Raw genomic sequence first — 18,511 nt, 5'->3', positions numbered from 1 at the left:
TATATCAACAAGCAGGGCGGCACCAGATCCTCTCCCCTATGTCAGGAGGCGATGCGGCTCTGGGACTTTTGTATAGCCCACTCCATTCACCTCACGACTTCCTTCCTCCCCGGAGTATGGAACACGCTGGCGGACCGCCTGAGCAGATCCTTCCTCTCGCACGAGTGGTCCCTTCACCCGGACGTCGCCCTCTCACTCTTCCAGAGGTGGGGTTGTCCCCGCGTGGACCTCTTCGCGTCCAGGGGTAACAGGAAATGCCAGGCGTTCTGCTCCTTTCAGGGCCGGGAACCCGGGTCGATAGCGAACGCCTTCCTTATCCCGTGGACGACCCACTTGTTCTACGCGTTCCCTCCGTTCCCACTGGTCCACAAGGTCCTTCTGAAGGTGCGCAGGGACAGGGCCCGCGTGATTATGATAGCTCCAGCGTGGCCCAGGCAACATTGGTACCCTATGTTGCTGGACCTGGCCATAGCCAACCCAGTCCCCCTGCCCCTTCACCCGGACCTGATCACCCAGGACCACGGCAGACTCTGTCACCCGGACCTCCAGTCGCTGCACCTGGCAGCGTGGCTCCTGCGTGGCTGACCAAATCTGAATTCCGCTGCTCTACCCCGGTACGTGAGGTACTCCTGGGCAGCAGGAAGCCTTCCACCAGAGCGACGTACTCGGCCAAGTGGAAGCGTTTCTCCTGTTGGTGCACGGAGAGGGGTTTCCTCCCTATGGAAGTTTCTGTCGCCAATATTTTGGACTACATTTGGTCCCTCAAGCAACAGGGCCTGGCGATATCGTCCCTTCGGGTTCACCTGGTGGCTATTTCCACCTTTCATCTGGGTGGGGATGGCTGCTCAGTTTTCTCTCACCCGATGGTGACTAGATTCCTGAAGAGACTAGAATGTCTTTACCCCAACGTCCGAGCCCCTGCCCCTACCTGGGATCTCAACCTGGTTCTGGCTCGGCTCATGGGGCCTCCCTTTGAGCCGTTAGCGACTTGTTCCCTGCTCTGTCTTTCCTGGAAGACTGCCTTTCTAGTGGCCATCACCTCAGCTAGACGGGTGTCGGAACTCCGGGCCCTCACGGTAGATCCCCCGTATACGGTCTTCCATAAAGATAAGGTACAGCTGAGACCGCACCCTGCCTTTCTCCCCAAAGTGGTCTCAGCCTTTCACGTCAACCAGGAGATCTTCCTCCCCGTCTTTTTCCCAAAGCCTCATTCGTCACGCAGGGAGCAACAACTCCACTCGCTTGATGTCCGTCGGGCTCTCACGTTTTATGTGGACAGAACCAAACCGTTCCGCAAATCCCCCCAGCTTTTCGTGGCAGTAGCGGACCGCATTAAGGGGCTTCCCATTTCCTCGCAGAGGTGATCCTCGTGGGTGACGTCGTGTATCAGGACCTGCTATGACTTGGCTCACGTCCCTATGGGCCGTGTGACTGCGCACTCTACCAGGGCGCAGGCGTCGTCGCTGGCTTTCCTCGACCGCGTGCACATCCAAGAGATCTATCAGGCAGCGACCTGGTCATCGGTCCACACCTTTGCTTCCCATTACGCCCTGGTCCAGCAGTCCAGAGATGACGCGGCCTTCAGCTCTGCAGTGCTCGTTGTCTCAAGTTGCAGTGGGGGAGGTCTAGGTTGGATATTAGGAAACACTATTTGACTAGAAGGGTGGTGAAGCACTGGAATGGGTTACCTAGGGAGGTGGTGGAACCTCCATCCTTAGAGGTTTTTAAGGTCTGGCTTGACAAAGCCCTGGCTGGGATGATTTAGTTGGGGTTGGTCCTGCTTTGAGCAGTGGGTTGGACTAAATGACCTCCTGAGGTCCCTTCTGATATTCTGTGATTCTATGATCTGATGGCAGTATGGATTTTAACAGTCATCTGTCTGAGGCCTTGTGTTGTTCATGCCCCTAGAAAGGTGGGGGCCTAGATGAGCTGATGTTTGGGGGTTCTGAGCACCTTCCCCTCCCAGAGAAGTCAGTGGCAGCTAGAGGGGCTGAGCACCGTTTATTAAGTCAGGCCAAGAAACAATCATGATATGCACAAATGGTGTAATTTCCCAGAGCTCAGCCTCCCACAGCTCCAGGTAGGCACCTAAATCATGTGGCCAGATTCCCAAAGACCTTGGCTCCCAGCAGCCTCCATCGTTCTCAACGGAGTGCTGCTGCGCACAGAGCACCGGAAATCTGGGCCTTGCATCCAGGTGCCTAAATGAAAGCTGAGCTATTTGGAAAACTGGGTGCTAACATATCACAGGGTGAGAGAAGCACCTGCTCTCGGAGTGAAATGGGGAATGGCTGCTGCCTCATGTAAAGCCGATATATACCCAGAATGCTTGACTGTGAAATATTAACTCTTCAGATAATTTCTCTAGGGTGTTAAACAGGCGCTGTCAGTGTCAAACTCTGCCTGAAGATGTGTCACTGATTGTAGTGCCACATAACCCCAGAGATCCCTATGACTGGCAGGTTGTTCTGTTGTACCCATTGCACCTTTGCTACTCTCTGGGTATAGTCAGTTTCACCCTGGCTGCACCCTGGGTATAATCAGTTTCACATTTTCCAGTGACAGTCACAGCTTCCTTTTGAAAACTGGCCTGTCATTTTGGGCCTCCTTTGCAGATCCCCTGCAGTTCCCCCTGAGATCAGTTGGAGGTTCTGAGCCCTTCTGAAAACCAGGACCAAAGTGCCTCCAGTTGGACACCCAGAATCAGCTGTCACGTTTGGGGAAAATGGTCCTGTTGTCATTTTCCCTGGTTGTTTCCTAGATGTGAAGGTCAGACATAACCACTGTGATCATCCCATCTGACCTCCCGTATAACACAGGGCGGGAAATTCCATGCCATTTGTGTGGCTCCGTCACAGCAACATGGGAGAGAAGCACATTTAATGGTGTAAGGAAATATGGCTGCAAAGCCTTACACATGGGCTGGGAGGCTCGGGAGCAGGACCTGGAACTGCTGTTCATTCCTGTTTTGAAATAGCCTGGCAGTAAACTGCATTACAAAGAGATTGCCACTGGGTTCCCTCAACACCAGTGGCCCAAATGAGTGTGGCTGTTTTGCAAGGCAGCCTGTCCCAGGACCTACCAGCCTCTCCCAGTAATGTAATTACAGACTCTGACTTCAAGAGAGCACTTTTCACATCCTCTCCTCTGTGGCAGCTACCTCATACCTGGAGAGCTTCTAGCCTCTTGGGCTGGGTGCGGTTTTCCTGCAGGTCTTGGCCTAGTGAAGGAGGTTACCATAGTTTGCCCTCTCGTAGCATCTTGGGCACAGCTCACAAGCGTTAGGGAAATAAGTCACCCAACACCCCTGCATGGCATGCCAGGATTGGGGTGCTACAGACGGGAAAACTCAACAGAGCCAGGTTGTGATCTACTGACATTTGTGTGAATGGGAGGTTACGCTGTTGTGGTCAGTGGGAGAGCGGAGTAAGGCACAGGGGGGTTAAGGCTCCCATTTTCAAAAGTGCCTCTTGAATCTGGGGGCCAGACTTGGGCCAGATTTTCAGCACCCACAGCTCCCATTGACTTTGGTAGAAGTGTTAGATGCAGTCATAGGGTGACTGGCATCTTTAAGGCGAGATGGGCCCGTACAGGGAGATCTTGGTGGATCGGTAAATTGCCTGCACCACTATTGGTAGTTAGAATGTCAATATCATGCTTATTGCCTAAAACAGCCAAGTCAGTAGCGTTTAGTGGGCCTATGCAGCAGCCTTAGCATAGCTCACCAGGAAGGGAGGGGGGCTTGAGCAGCCATAAGAAAGGAGCCTTGCCCTGCATCCTTCCTGATAAGATCTCTGTTGGAATTGTTGAGGAATGTATTTTTATAAAACAGGAAACTTATTTGCCCTCTGAGATGTGTTTGTCAGGGCCCTCAAGCCTGCAGACTTTGCAAAAACACATCTTTCTAATTAACGGTCTGAGAAAACCTCTTGCTTAACCTTTAAAATTGCTTGCTTAACAAGTTTTTTTGATTGATATGTTATTGTCATAATAACAGTAAATAAGGGGGGATAAATTTGGGCTAGTTGGATCACTTTGTGGACATATCTGAGGGACCCCAATGGAAGATGGGCCATCGGACGTCTGTTGCTGTACCACTCGGAAACCAATCCAGACTTCAGTAATTATATGAGGGTTGGGGTGTTTTTACTAACCTGTTGTGAACCGTAAGTACTTGAGACTAAATGAAGTGTAGCTTTAAGTTAGAGCAGTCTTGTATTATACTGTTTGTGTCAACCATCTGTTGGTCAGACAGCCGTGTCCCCATTGATTTATTTCCTGCTGCCATCTCGCCTAGGTAACAGGCCCAGCTCCACTTGTGACCTAGTGACTCAAGGGGTAATGTCACATGACGGTGGATCATGTGACTAAATTCTCTCTTGGGGAGGAAATAGGAGCACAGCTGTGTGGAAGAGCCAGAGAGGTCAGACTCCAAGCAAGAAGCCCTGGGAGTCGCTGTTGGATAGAGAGCAAGAAGAGAGACACTCCGTTTGTTTTGGACTTGGATAACCTGGAAAGTGTGACTCAGCTGGAGGACCAAATCCTTGTAGAAGGGAGGAATTATTGCAGAGAACCCAGAACTGAGGGCAGGTGCCTGCAGAGCTACCTCATGCCACAAGGGGGCACTCTAGGGGTGGTGATCGGGTGGCAGGTGCTCAGCACCTCTGAAAATTAGGTCTTAGGTATCTTGTGTTGGCATCCAAAATCAGAGGCCACTTTTTCAAGTATGGGCACCCATGACTTGCTCAAGGTCAGCTGGTGGCTGAGCTCAGGTGCCCAGGCCCAGAGTTTGCCTTCCAGGCCGTATTTCGCCTCCCTTATCAGACAGAGGAAAGATCAAGCATTTACATATGTAAAACCAGAACAAGTTTTGTTCTGTGGTGAAAATACAGAGTCTGTGAAATTCCTTGGGATGATGGTTCCGAGGAGAAAGGTAAAGGCCTAGAATTCAGGCTACCACTAGAAATGCCAGCCCCATGAGGGGAAATGAAAAGTGATCTCTTCTATGTGACCCTGACCAGAGATCCCTTCAACAAAGTACTGCTGTCAGCATTGATAAAGTGGAGTGCTAGAGAGAGAGAATTGTGCAGCTGGTATCTGAATTGCTGCCCTGTCCTTTTCATTGCCCCACTGCATGTCTGTGAGCTTTGGGGCAATTAAAGCGGAGAAGACATTCACAGGACCTGTGCGGGGAGAGGAAATAGCAGGGCTATGTTTTGTGGTAGTATATTTCAAAATGTAAAGAGGCTACATATGTCAAGTGATTTAGGAGAAAAATGTCAATGTTGTTAAAAATACAGAACATGTGGCCAGATGTATTTCTAACCCTGTTATGCTGAAATGAATCAAGATTTTAAAAATATTGAAATTAAAACCATTTACCTTTAAACATTCCCCCTGCTCTTTAGACTGTAAGTTTTTGGGGCAGAACTAGATTCTGCTCTCAACTAATCCCTTGCTGAGGAGTGATTCTGGATCTACACTGGTGGAACTCAGCTCAGAAACTAGTCCCTGTCTTTATACATGCCTAACACATCTCTTGGTGCTATACAAATAATTAATAATGTTAGAAACCTAAACAGGCTAGCATGGGCTAGCCCATGAGAACCTGGGAGAGAAACTGGCTAAAGATGAAGTGAAACTGACCCATCTGAGCCAAGCTGAATGAAATGCAAAAAACAAACAGAACATAAAAGGCAAATTAGATGTTCTGTTGCATTTCTTTTGTTTTTAAACATTGCAGGTGGGCTAAGCAGCTTTTCAAGCTTGTATAACTGCAAGGAAGTACCCCATAATAGTACCCCAAAATGAGACCTGCTCTAAGGGGTGCAACTCAAACCAACGTGAATACAGTCATGTCCCTTTACACCAGTGCTGTATTTAGATCTAGGTGTATGGCAGTCAAAAAAAGGGAAGCATGAGGGGAAAGCAGCATGGATCTCATGAACGGAGGTAAGAAAGGGGCAATGACATATAGCCAGAAAATCATTTGCTTTACACTGCATTTCTCTTCCACTCGGTCCCCATGGTCTCTGGCATCAAGGGCTGGATCCTGCAAGGTACCTAATACTATGGCCCTGATCTAGCAAAGTACTGGAGCACATGCTGAATGGGCCCCCTCACATGCTTAGAGGTAAGCATGTGCTTCAGTTGATGGAAGACCAAGTACTCTGCAGCTTTCAGGATCAGGCCCTAAAGGGCCCACAGTCCAGCCCACCAGGCTGCTGCTTGATTTCTGGGTGAGGGAAGGCCCCCCCCCGAAATGCAGAGATATTTCACAAGGAAGGCTCCCCATAGCATCCATGGAGGTTTTGTCACTCAGGATAGGATGAGAGGAATCAATGGGATGAGAAGGTCAGATGCTGCTACATCCCCAGGGATCGGTAAAGCCCCATTTGCCTCCTCTGGCTGGCGTCTGCCTGCATCTCTGCAACGCACATGTGAGGATTGGCCTCCAGATGCAAAATTTCAGATAGAAGCTAATGCCTGGCTTGCTGAGTGACTGCTGGGGGGTGTCTGTGCTGCACTGCTTGTGGGAGGGGTGGGCATGGCAGGGCTGTGCTGGGGCAGGGCAGGGCTGTGCTGGGGGGTACAGCAGAGCTGTGCTGGGGCAGGGCAGGGCTGTGCTCGGAGAGTCACTGCAGGGGTGTGCTGGCTGAGGGTATGGCAGGGCACAGTTTGGGGTGGGGGAAGCTGGCATGGCTCTGCTGTAGTGCCATGGAGATTGGCCCACGCTGCTCCTAATGGCAGGCCCCTGCCATAGATGAAGACCCCACTCCCAGCATGCTGGCCAGGGACCAGTCTCAGCTCTGTGCACACAGTGTTTGGCCCAGCACCACGGAGTGTCCATCCTGTGTGAAAGGGCCTGGAATCACCCCATGCACAACCATCATCCCCTCACACCCACCCACAGTTACCACCACCTATCCACACACAATCACCACCACCCACTCACATCCACAATCACCACTACCACTCACACCCACCCACAGTTACCACCACCCCTCACAGCCACACTCATCCACACACAATCACCACCACCCACTCACACACAATCACCACCACCCCTCACAGCCACAATCACCACCCACTCACACACAATCACCACCACCCCTCTCAGCCACAATCACCACCCACTCACACACAATCACCACCACCCCTCACAGCCACACTCATCCACACACAATCACCACCACCCCTCACACCCACAATCACCACTACCATTCAAACCCCCCCAGTCACCACCACCCCTCACACCCACACACCATCACCACCACCCCTCACAGCCACACTCATCCACACACAATCACCACCACCCCTCACAGCCACACTCATCCACACACAATCACCACCACCCCTCACAGCCACACTCATCCACACACAATCACCACCGCCCCTCACAGCCACACTCATCCACACACAATCACCACCACCCCTCACACCCACAATCACCACCACCCCTCACAGCCACACTCATCCACACACAATCACCACCACCCCTCACACCCACACACAATCACCACCACCCCTCACACAGACTCGTACGCAACTGACCTCACCTGCCCCCGCTCCTTTCTCACTCCTCCCCGGCCGGAGGAGCAGCCGGAGGGGCTGGCGGTGCGCATGCGCGCTGGGCTGCCCGCTTGGAGCTGTCCGTTCAGCACCACGCGGAGCTGGGACCCCCACCAGACCGGGGCGGCGCTGCCGGGTAAGTGTATGTGTGGGGAGGAGGGGAGAGTACCGCGCCCTGCCCCCACCTAGATCCCGCCCTCCCCCATCCCCATGCACATCCCGATCCTGCCCCCGAAACACCCTGCCCCACTGCCCAGCCCCGTCCCACCCTCAGCCAGCCCCTCTGCCCTTCACCCAGCCTCTCTTCCCTCCACTGTTGCCCCTCATCCTCTAACCCAGCCTCTGTCCCACACTCAGTTCCCTCACCCACACACCATCCAGCCCTCTGCCTCCACCCACATCTCCTCCTCCCAGCCCCCCAGCCATGCATCTCCCACCCTCTGTTCCCCACTCTGCCCCCAGCCTCACAGATGTCCTCCCCTATCCCTCTCCAGTCCCACACGTCCCTCACCCAGACACCCCTGCCTGACAGAGCACCACACAGCCCCTTCCCCCCACCCACCCCTCTTCAGCATCCTCACACTACCCCACCTCTCCAGCCCCCAGCCCTCCCTGTCTTCAGCTTCCCCACGCTGGCCTGGCTCTCCCTCGGTGGCCTCAGCCTGACCCCACCATCCCTGCCCCTTCCCCCTCCACAGTGACCCCTTCCCCCACTCTCTCCCTCCACCCCTTCTGTCTGTCCCTTGCCCCCACCTGGCCCCCACATACTACCCTGCCCCCCATCTCCCCCACTGCCCCTCTGTCCTCTCTCACCCAGCAGTTATCGGATTGAAGGGGGCGGGGAGCCCCAGGTTCTGGTGTGCTGGCAGGTGCATGTCCACACAGGGGTGGATGCCCATCAGGTGCATCCCTTTATGTATGGGGCTGTGGTTGGGTGGAGAAGAGGGAATAGGGCATGAATGTATCAGAAAGGAGAAGCCAAGCCAACCACACATGGTGCACCCAGTGTGGGGCTTCTGCTTTCAACCTTCTGCCCCCACCCACATACACCCCGAGAGTGCCAGGGGGCCAGCCAGGCCATTCTGACTGGGGGAGGAGCTGGGACAGGCTGGAGGTGAGAGAGAGCTGGAGGCAGCAGGATCTGCTCCTTTTCCTTTCTGCCACCTCCAGTGCAGCACGGCTCCAGATCTTCCTGGGGCAGAAAGGAGGCAGCCGGGGGGCTCCCAGCTCAGACAGTCCCTCTCCCATCAGGCGCACCATAAACTCCAGTGCCTCCTGCTGTTCCCACTTCAGATTGCCTCACCTGCCCCTGGTGAGATAGGAGGGAAGCTACGGGGTGAGGGAGGAGGAGAGGCGTGGGGAAGGTTTGATTGATCACACCCATTGCCAAGGTCCAAGCCCTTCCCAGGGAAATTCAGGCTGCAGGGTGTCTAGTTCCCTAACGCACTTCCTGGGTCCCTGCCCCTCTCCCTTCACTGCTGGAGGCGGGTCTGCAGGGTTATGCTTTTTCCTTTCCATGGTGCCTCTCTTCTCTCCCCCCATGGGTGGTGTCCCCCAGGGAGGTTCCCCCAGAGAAGCAGCCCATGCAGCTCCCCTGAAAGTGCTGGGACTCTCAGTTCACCCAACTCCTTTGGATCCCCCAAGCTGCAAATCATTTGTCTCCGGCTCTCACACTCATCACACACCCCCTTTGTTCCTCAAACTGCTCCCCATCTCCCCCACTGTCCCCTCCCTCCTGCCCATCCTGTTCACAGTCTGCCCCTGCCCCATATTGCCTCTGCCCACTTGACCCCCATCTTCCCTCTAGCCCTCTCTGTGCCCTTGACTTCCATCTTCCCCCTACTGCTCATCTCCCCGCTACCAACCCCCATCTTCCCATCCAGCCCCCTCAGCTCCTTACCCTTCTCCACTCTCACCCCCCCACCCTTTTACCATCCCCCACCTTTCCTCGGCCCATCACCCTCCCTAGGCTCCTTCTGTCTGCCCTCCTCCTCACCCACTCCCCTCACATGGATGGTCCCCCTCCTGTTGGCACTCGGAAGGGGTGTGGGAGGATGTTTCCCCCATTGCTGTGTCGTTGAGTCGGGGAGAGACGAAGGGATGTGTTCTCTTATTAGTGCAGTTACCATAACAACTCTGTGCAGGGCTTCTTTAAAAATAGAAGTGATTGCTTCTCCTTGCTTTCCCCCTGCTTTTCAGGGCTGCCGTGCTGGGTGGGTCTGGCTGCCTCTGATGAATTTCATACAGTGTCAGTAACAATTAAGAGAGGCTGGTAAGGCAAAGCAGCCCCTACCCCAGCATCTCCCAAGGCTGTGTCTGGAGCCCTGCAACAGGCTGACGGGGAGACAGCCAAGGGTTAAGTGGCTGGGCCATTCTGGGGTGGGGCAAAGGAACATTAACAGGGCCATGGGAAATGAGTTTGATAGGTCTCAATGGACAGAAATGATGGAACTAATTGTCTCTCTGTGTAAAGGGTCTAGGCAGAGAGACCAAGGAATTAGTAGGGCATATTTTGTGCCCGTGCTATGGATAAACATAGGGCATGCCCATACTGTAGCAAAGGAGAGCATTTCCATCTCTAGGGCTGCCAGTCCAGTGCTAAATTTGCTCCTGAAGGCTGGCTCTTGGATCAGCCAGAAGGTGCCTGACCTTTCCTCGCGCGTACCACCTCTGTCCAAGCACCAGCCCCGTGTAATCTGTGTTACTATGTATGGTGGCATTTCCATCCAGAAACAGAGTGCTGACCCCTGACTGCATTTCAGTCAATTTCTCCAATCCTGGCTTGAGTCAGATCTCTTTGAACTCCATGCCACTCTCTACAAATAATGCAATGCTGATAACTGCTATTAGCAGTGGCAGCTGTACAAAGTGTCCCCTGACAAAAGAACCACTCCTCAGCTGCTTTCCACATGCCAGAACCTGGGCCCAAAGTACCACTCCTCAGCTGCTTTCCTGAGGGTGGAGCCCAGCTACTACTTCTGAGAGTCCTTCCTGCTCTTAATAATATGCTATATGCATCATAATTTTTTAGAGCTGGTTTGACAGACCTGGGAACTGAATGCCTCTCATTACTCACAGCCTGGACAGTGGTGCAAGCTTCCCTTCCAAGGGGGAGTGGGCAGTTTGATTGGCATGGTTGGCTGGTTGCATGCCAACATGGGGGGCAATTTTAGGGATATGTCACAGGGTGACTGGCCATTGAAGAAGTAAGCCCCATCTATGCTTCATTCGGCTCTCCTCCCAAGGTAGGGAAGCCACCTGACAGATCAGTCATGTCAAAATCAGGTCAGGCCTGGAGATGCAGGAAAAGCCAAACAGAAAGGGGGCAGAGAGCTTGGAAGAAGTTTGTCTGCTGACCCAGATCTGGACGGGGTCAGCTTGGAGAAGCTGACAGGTCTGCAGCCAGACAGAGTTATCTGTGCTGCCCCCAAGGAGGAAGGCTGTGGGAACCCTGAATCAAGGGGGTCCATGGATGCACTGGAGGGGCTAAGGACTAATGGGATGTACCATAAGAGATATAATAAACAAGACCCCTTGCAGAGGAAATCTCAGTTCACAGTACTCTGGCCTGGGAGTGGCATTGTACAAGAGCCAGGCGGGGGAGTAGAGGTCAGTGCACCTGCAGGGTGATGCTGCGCCACAAGGGGGCATCCTGTGTGGCAGTTGCCTTGTCTACCTCTCTAAGGTACTTGTCTGGCCCCCATCACCAGAGTACCCAATCGTCATTGTCACAACACCCCGGGAGGTGGGGAAGTGCTCTCATCCCATTGTGAAGACTGGGAACTAAGGTGCAGAAGTCCAGCAAGTCAAAGGTATTTAGGTTCCTAGATTTTTGAAAGTTCAAACCTATTTAGGGGCTTTTGAAAATCCCACAAGGCACCTGTGAAATTCTGGCCCAGATTCAACAATTACTGGGAGTCAGGCCCCTAAACACCTTGAGGAGCTGGATCGGAGTGGTTTGAACTAAGAGACACTAGGCAGGTGGGGTGAGCTCTTTTACTGGCCCAACTTCTGTTGGGGAGAGAAACGCACTTTGTCTAAGGTCAGAGAGGATGCATATGACAGAGGTGGTCCTCCAGTGACATCAGGGCTGCCCTTATGCCGTGCAAGGTTGATCAGGCCTAAATCAAGGAACTGCAACCAGCTCCCTGCATTGCTTGTGCCTCCTCCCTGTCCATCGACACCATACTCAGCCACTGAGAGAGCCAAGGCCTCAGCAGCTCGGTGCCTCAGTTTCCCCATGGGTGTAATAACCCTTCTCTGTTTTACAAAGGTAGGGATGTTATGAGGCCGGATGTATTGTTTGTAAAATGCTTTGAGATCCTTGCAGGCAGAGTGCCTGGCAAAGAGTGGTTTGCTCCTTTAAATGAAGCAAGTCCAGCGACCCCGATGACTTGTCTGGTGCTTCCATTCTGGGCTAATGAGCTGCTTTAGAAGCTAACTAGGCAGCTGCAAAAGGGAAAATGGAGGAAGTGTGAGAAGAATAGCCCAGGGAGGGGCTGAGGGGAAATCTCTGTGGAAAGCTGAGTCCTGAGCGGAGGTCAGAAAGAGGACAGTGGAAAGAAGATAGGCCCAGGGAGGACAGAGATTCAAATAGCAAACAGACTCTGTCACGATATGGGAGGATATTCGTGTTGGCTGACTGTTGGGGCTGGGGAATGAAGCAGTGTACCATGAAAAGGCTCTGGGACAACCTGGTGTTGAGGAGAAGGGGTTGACAAAGCTCTGCTTTTAAGACTATGGGTGAAATGATCAATAATAAACCAGCAATGGGGTTGCTTAATGCCAGAAAGGGTCCGTGCGGCAATTCACAAGAGGCCAAGGTCATGACTGGGACTGTAGATCCATGTTCAGCTAACTGGGGAGCATGTGTGGACAGCTCCCAGTGATAGCAAAAAGCAGCCCATCCCCCAGGGGCAGAGCCTACAGCCAGTCTCCTGTGTAAGACGTGTGTGTATATGTGGGCTGAAAGGGTTTATTTCAGTGCCATTGGTTTGCTTGATGTCTCTACTCACTAACCAGAGGTGATTCTGCTTTGTGCTGTTAAATGTGAGAGTGGTGGCTAAGAGCTACCAGCTTTCATGATTTTGCACCTATAACCAAGTCCTGTCTGGAGCACGCTGCAGGGTTGCTGTTGACACAGGTGTCTCTGTCTGGGCATGAGGGTCAGGCGGAGGTGAGGAAAGACTGGGGAGGTGGGCGGGCTGTGTTGTTTGCATCTGGCCTTAACTGCAGGTCTCCCACCGCAAAAACTACATCTGACAGAGTGTCTTCACTTTGTCTATGAGTCCCACAGACAAAGGTCTGACTGGTTTGAGTGTTTAGGTCGCCCTGCCATGCTGCCCAGCCCCTTTGTGAACTGACTGAATTCCTCGCTCCAGTGGCTTCCGAGTCACCAAGGCTGATTGCTCTGCGTGAGTTTGGTGGCTGGGCAGATGACAGTCCATCTGCGTTAGCCCAAGATCTTCAGGTGGGTGACACCCATATGTGAGAGCCGGTGGGTTTCTAGCACAACTCACATAGCTGGTCGCTCTCTGGACATGGCTCTGAGGTTCAGAGACTGCATGGAGGGACCCACTATTCCCCCTCAGGCACAGCCCTCCTGCCAGGGTGAGGGGACTATTTTGATGTTCTGCCCTTTGCTGTTTATGGAACTGGTGCATCTCTAGGTAGCTCACCAGACTGCCCACTCTGCTGGTGGTCTGGTTGGACTTAAGTCCTCAAGTATCGATACCCTGGATCCTGAACACCTTCTGCTGGCTTCATGGCTCACATATGGCATACAGCAGATAAAGTGGGAGGAGAGGTCCATGAGAGTTCGCCTCATATGGACAACTGAAATACAGACTGTTGTGATCTTCTGCTCTGTCTCTGGGGGGCAAAGAAGGTATTTCTTCCCCTTTACCGTACTGCCTGCCAAGCCCTGAGCAGGAGGACTGGCCAGCTAGCAAGTCGTGGCTGGCTGTGTTTTGCTCCCCTGGCCATGAGAAATCATTGTTTATTCTGAAGATAGAGTTGCCCCAGCCCAAGCTGTATGCCTCTGTGCTAACAGATCAGGGTTCTGTGGCTTCCATGTGGGCTGCGGCCACGTCCTCCCTGGATGGCGGGAGCTGGGGCTGGGACAGGCATTGGGCCCATTGTTCATGGAGACTGTCAGTGTTTCCCTGCAGTAGGGCACGGTGCCTGTCAGTCTAAGGCAGCACTTGTTTGCCCTTAGTTTAAGAAACAACCTCTTGATGCTAAGTTCTTGCCAGCCAGTGGCCTGTCTCCATCTCCCTTTCTTGGGGGATTATTCCAGGTGAGGTCACGGCCAGGCAGTTTTGGCAGCACCTGGAGTCCTTGGATTTCCATGACCCCAACCAGTCAGGCTTGACGCCTGTTTATGGCAAACTGCACCGGTTGTGTTGACTTTGTTGCAATGGATGAAGCTCAAACGCCCATACTGATTTTCCTGTAGGTGCCAGCCGCCGTTAGTCCCCCAACCATGAAGCTTTGCTGCCACAGCTGTTCCTAAGGGGCTGATGGGAGGGTCCAAAGCAACTGTCCCTGTCTGAAAGTAGCCTTGGGAGGTTACTGTCACCCCATTTATGCTCCATATGCTTCAGTATCCTGACAACCACCTTCAGGCCTCTGTCTGGGTGACTGAGTCAGCTCCTCAGCGTCTGGCTGAGATCAGGGCTTGGAGAAGGACTAGCTGCCTGCCAGAGGCTCAGTCTAGACTCACTTCCAGTGGCAGTGGTAAATTGTGGGGGAGCATCCAGAATAGAGGATGAAGATGAGATTAACTCCCTTGATGGAGGGAATGCGCCTAGTGTAGATTTGGGGTTCATGGTAGATCCCAGCTTTTCCTGGATGCACAGGTAGCAGCAGTGGTTAGGAGCAAATTTCCCATCCATGTCCCATGAGAAGGATGTAACCTTTGCTTCTGGATTCAGGGCCTTTGTTACATCTACCCACCTGGAGAGCAGACTCACCAAAGCACTCTCCATCAGGCTACCCTGTGGGACCCGCAGAACTAAGGTCACTCCAATATACACCTGCCCAGGTATGAAGGGGTGCTGCGTGCACATCACATCACACTGGGGCTCCTTAGTCTGGACTGCCTGTTCGTTTCCAGATGCAGCTTCCAGGGTTGGTGTTGACTTGTAAAGCCCTGAGTAGCGTTTGAACTTGACTGTCTCAATGACCAGCTGTTTGCCAAGGTGATACCACTGCAGTTGCAGTGGAGCAGCTTTGGGGTAATCATCCCTGGTTTAATAAAGCGGAAGCTGCTGGCAGGGGTCCTCCATGGGGGTTCCTTGACTCTAGAAGTTCAGTCCAACTCAGCCTGAGTTGGTTGCCTTTCCCAGCACACTGCAAAACCTGCTCTAGGTGGGAGAGCCTGGGGGGCAGGGCCGAGGGAGTCAGTGGCTGCATTGGGGTGAGTTATTAGGAGGAGGTACTGAACTGGAGCAGGTCTCTGTCCTGGGGCATTTTCCTCCTTTGGTGGTGTATATTGTAAATGTTTGTCCAAAGTGCCCAGAGTTAGGGACAGACTCCTTGCAATTAGAAATATGAAGGAATTGCCCTCAGCCCAGGGCTGGAGGAAGCATGCTCCACCAGTCTGTGGGGATAGTGCACACACAGTCTAGTCAGCGCTGGGAAAGGCTCAAGCATGCTTGGTGTGCACAGAAGCTGCTAAAAGCAAAGTCTCTACTGGGCACGTGCAATGTGAGATTTTTTCAGGGTCTCGGAACTCTGCCAAAGTTAGGATGATTTTTCACAGGAACAGCAAAAGGCACATCCCTGACAAACACCCCCCATCCCCTGCCAAGTTTCAGCAGAAGTACAGGAGCAATAGAGGCAGTCAAAGAACAGGTCACCAGAATCTTTTGAACAGTGCAGAACAATGTATTTTACCCCTAGCTTCATTCTTTGAAGCAGTTGAACAATTTTGGCTGAAACTTCGCAAGACAATTCAGCCTGCATGGAAAATTTGAGCCCACAAGGTTAAAATTTGGCAGCATTATAAGCAACTGAAAACAGGGTCTTATATGTGTCAGAAAACCTAACTAGGCAGCGCTACCAGGGCCAATTATACAGGGTTGCCCAGTTGAGCCAGAAACCTCTCCTCAACTCCATCCTAGTTCTTAGAGTCCCTTATCTCTTCTGTATAGGTCTGCTCCACACCTATCTGGCTCAGTGGGGCCTGGTGCTCTGCTATACATGAATGTGTTGAGAGGGGTTTGATACCGCAGGATGTCTGAGAGGGCCAGCGATCCAGTGCAGCAATGGTACGGATTCTGAACTATCCATTCACTGGCAGGTCTCCTGGTGGCATGGCTGCTGTGGATTAGCTTTAAAGCACTCTGGGGCATAGTTTGCATTTAATCCCCCTTGGATAGTTCACCCCCTGTGCAAGTTGGTGACTAGAAAACTAGAAAGGATAAGAGCATGCAGGCCCTGATCCAGAACATGAAGAGCACCTTCAGTTCCCAGGGAATCTCTTTCCTGTTGTGTTGCCATGGTGGGGAGCCAGGAGTTCTCCCCTAAGGGAAGAGATCTCCGCTGTGCTGAAAGCTGCCCCCACCATTGCTCTATGGAGCAAAATTTCCCTTTGTGCAAGGAGGTGGTCATAAGAACAGCTTTACTGGGTCAGACCAAAGGTCCATCTAGCCTAGTAGCCTGTCTTCCGACAGTGCCCAATGCCAGGTGCCCCAGAGGGAATGAACAGAAGAGGTAATCATCACATGACCCACCCGCTGTTGGTCACCCTTTCTGGGATGAGAATTGTAACTGACTTGTGAATTTTACAGGCAGGCAAATTTCCATGTAGGCCCCAATCCTTCAAGCTGGTCTGCAAAGACCCCTGCGTCTTTGCAGATACTTAGCAGCAGCCCTGCTAAGGGAACACAGCTCTGCATGCAATGAGGGATGCAGGTCCCACTCTGTGCCAATCCATAGGCTTGGTGTTGCTATAGCCACCACCCATAGAGGCTTGGCTCTTTCACTCAAACTGTAGCGATTCATGCAGCTCTGGAGGTCCCTGGTTGAAACTACCAAGAGAGGGGTTGACACATAAGCACGGAATAACTCACTTAAAATGATAAGATCTATCGTTTTGCATTTCCCTGATGTTCAAAGGTGTATATTTTAGGGTCCCTTCAGACTGTTGCATAATGGTTAGAGCAGGTGACCTGACATCAGGACTCCCGGCTTGTGTTCCCAATTGTGCTCCTATTTGACCTTGGTGATTCATTTAACCCTGCTGTGCTTCAGTTTCCCCATCTGTGCTGGGAGTAGCGTTTTCCATTTCAGGGGTGTGTTGTGAGGCTGAATTCTGTTCAGGAGGCACTTTGGGGACTGTTAAAGGATGGGTGCTCTGGAAGCACCAGTATTAATGTATTACTAGGAGGTCAGTGCACCACAAAAACAAGCCCCCTTCTTCCCTGAGAGAGAGAGTTCAACAGCTGCCACTGGCTGATGGAATGAGCTGTTGCCAAACTGGCCAAATACATTTTTGCCTGGCAGTGAAGGTGGTGGTGGTCCCTGGAGGCTTGTCAATGCAAACGCTTAGTTTACAGAAAGCTGGGGTGTGAAACTACCCTGCATCAGCTGGCCACGCGCTACCAGTATACCTGGACCCTGCTGCCCCAGGCTAACCATTCCTTAGTGCACTTTGACCTAGTCGCATTTCAAAGCAGCATAGATCCAAGTTAGTGTGGGGCTACAGGGTCCATGCAGACAGTTAGCACACAGCAGACTAGTGCACCCTTGATTAGTCACAAACGGTGTTGGTCTAGCCAAGCCCTGGGTAACTTCCCCCCAAAAAACCCTCTCAAGGAGCAGGGAGCAGGATCTCTTCCTCCAGCTGCAGCTTTGCAATGCTCTTCCCCAGGGCCTGAGAGTTGGGGGTGCTCAGCAACCCCCAGATTGGACCTTTCCTGGGGATCCCTTGAGTGTCCTTCCCAATGATCAGATTATATCTAACCTCCTAGCAACAGGCTGACTTCACCACATGGCTCATGACAGTACGTATCAGCCCAGAGGACAGACTCTGTGTAAGAGGGAGGAAGAAGAGATTTATTTAATTCATGGGGCCAGCTCTGCCTACCGTGAGCCCTGTGCAACCCCACCCCATTGACCATTGTTCTTGGTCACGCATGGCAGGCAGGGGCCTCTCTCATGTCACAGGAATCTTTCATCCACCTCTCATCCTGCTCTGGCAGATGGTGTCCTGCACACAGACACCTGGATGAGAGGTGGATCCTGGTACCCAGCCAGAGTAAAACCCTTGTTTTAATTATGGAAGTAGATCACCCACATAGGAGCTGGACAGGACCTCTTGGCTCCTGCCTAGCAGCCAGGGCGGGATCACTCCTATAGCTTCTTCTCCAGGTCTCGCCATATATTCAGTGCCCCCAAAGGATGTGGGTTCCATCACTTCCCTTGGGAGACGATTCTGTTGCCTAATACATCTCCATGTCAGGATGTTTCTTCCCTGATATTCAGCCTAGATTTGCTTGGACTCAGTTTCATCCCTTAATCATAATTACACCTCCCCAAACCATCCCGGGAACTCTTGGTGTTTCTACATCTATCACGTATCAGAGAGGTAGCCGTGTGACCTATCAGTTACTTCCATTCTATTATCCCATCCTGCCAGGCTGCGGGGATCCATAGTGTTCTCACTGGTTTCCATAGACAGTCCTGCCTACCCTGCATTAACTGCTGCTGCTCTTCCCTGGACTTTCTCCTGGTAGATGATACCTTTCTGGCGTATCATTGACCCATATGCTCCACCTGCTTATTTCTTGCCTGCCTGCCTCCTGAGCTCTGTTTAACAGGTGCTATATTATTATTTGCATTATAACAGCAAGTGAGACCAGGGCCCCTTGGTGTTAGGTGCAGCACAAACATACAGTAGAGACAGTCTTTGCTCCAAAGAGCTTGCGGTCTA

General features: G+C 52.4%; 1 protein-coding gene across 1 annotated transcript in view; it reads left to right on the top strand.

Moving 5' to 3' along the window:
* The first annotated feature begins 7,620 nt into the window (after positions 1-7,620).
* PSD (pleckstrin and Sec7 domain containing) overlaps positions 7,621-18,511 on the top strand; it is a 123,747-nt gene continuing 112,856 nt past the window's right edge. Inside the window, exon 1 of the mRNA XM_030570596.1 lies at positions 7,621-7,708. The gene's annotated coding sequence lies outside the window, so the exon portion shown is untranslated. The remainder of the gene's footprint in view (positions 7,709-18,511) is intronic.

The sequence above is a fragment of the Gopherus evgoodei genome, chromosome 7 (assembly GCF_007399415.2).
Source record: "Gopherus evgoodei ecotype Sinaloan lineage chromosome 7, rGopEvg1_v1.p, whole genome shotgun sequence".
In the NCBI taxonomy this organism is placed as follows: Eukaryota; Metazoa; Chordata; order Testudines; family Testudinidae; genus Gopherus; species Gopherus evgoodei.
Note: the sequence above shows the minus strand (reverse complement) of the source record. Positions and strands in the feature narration are given on the sequence as shown.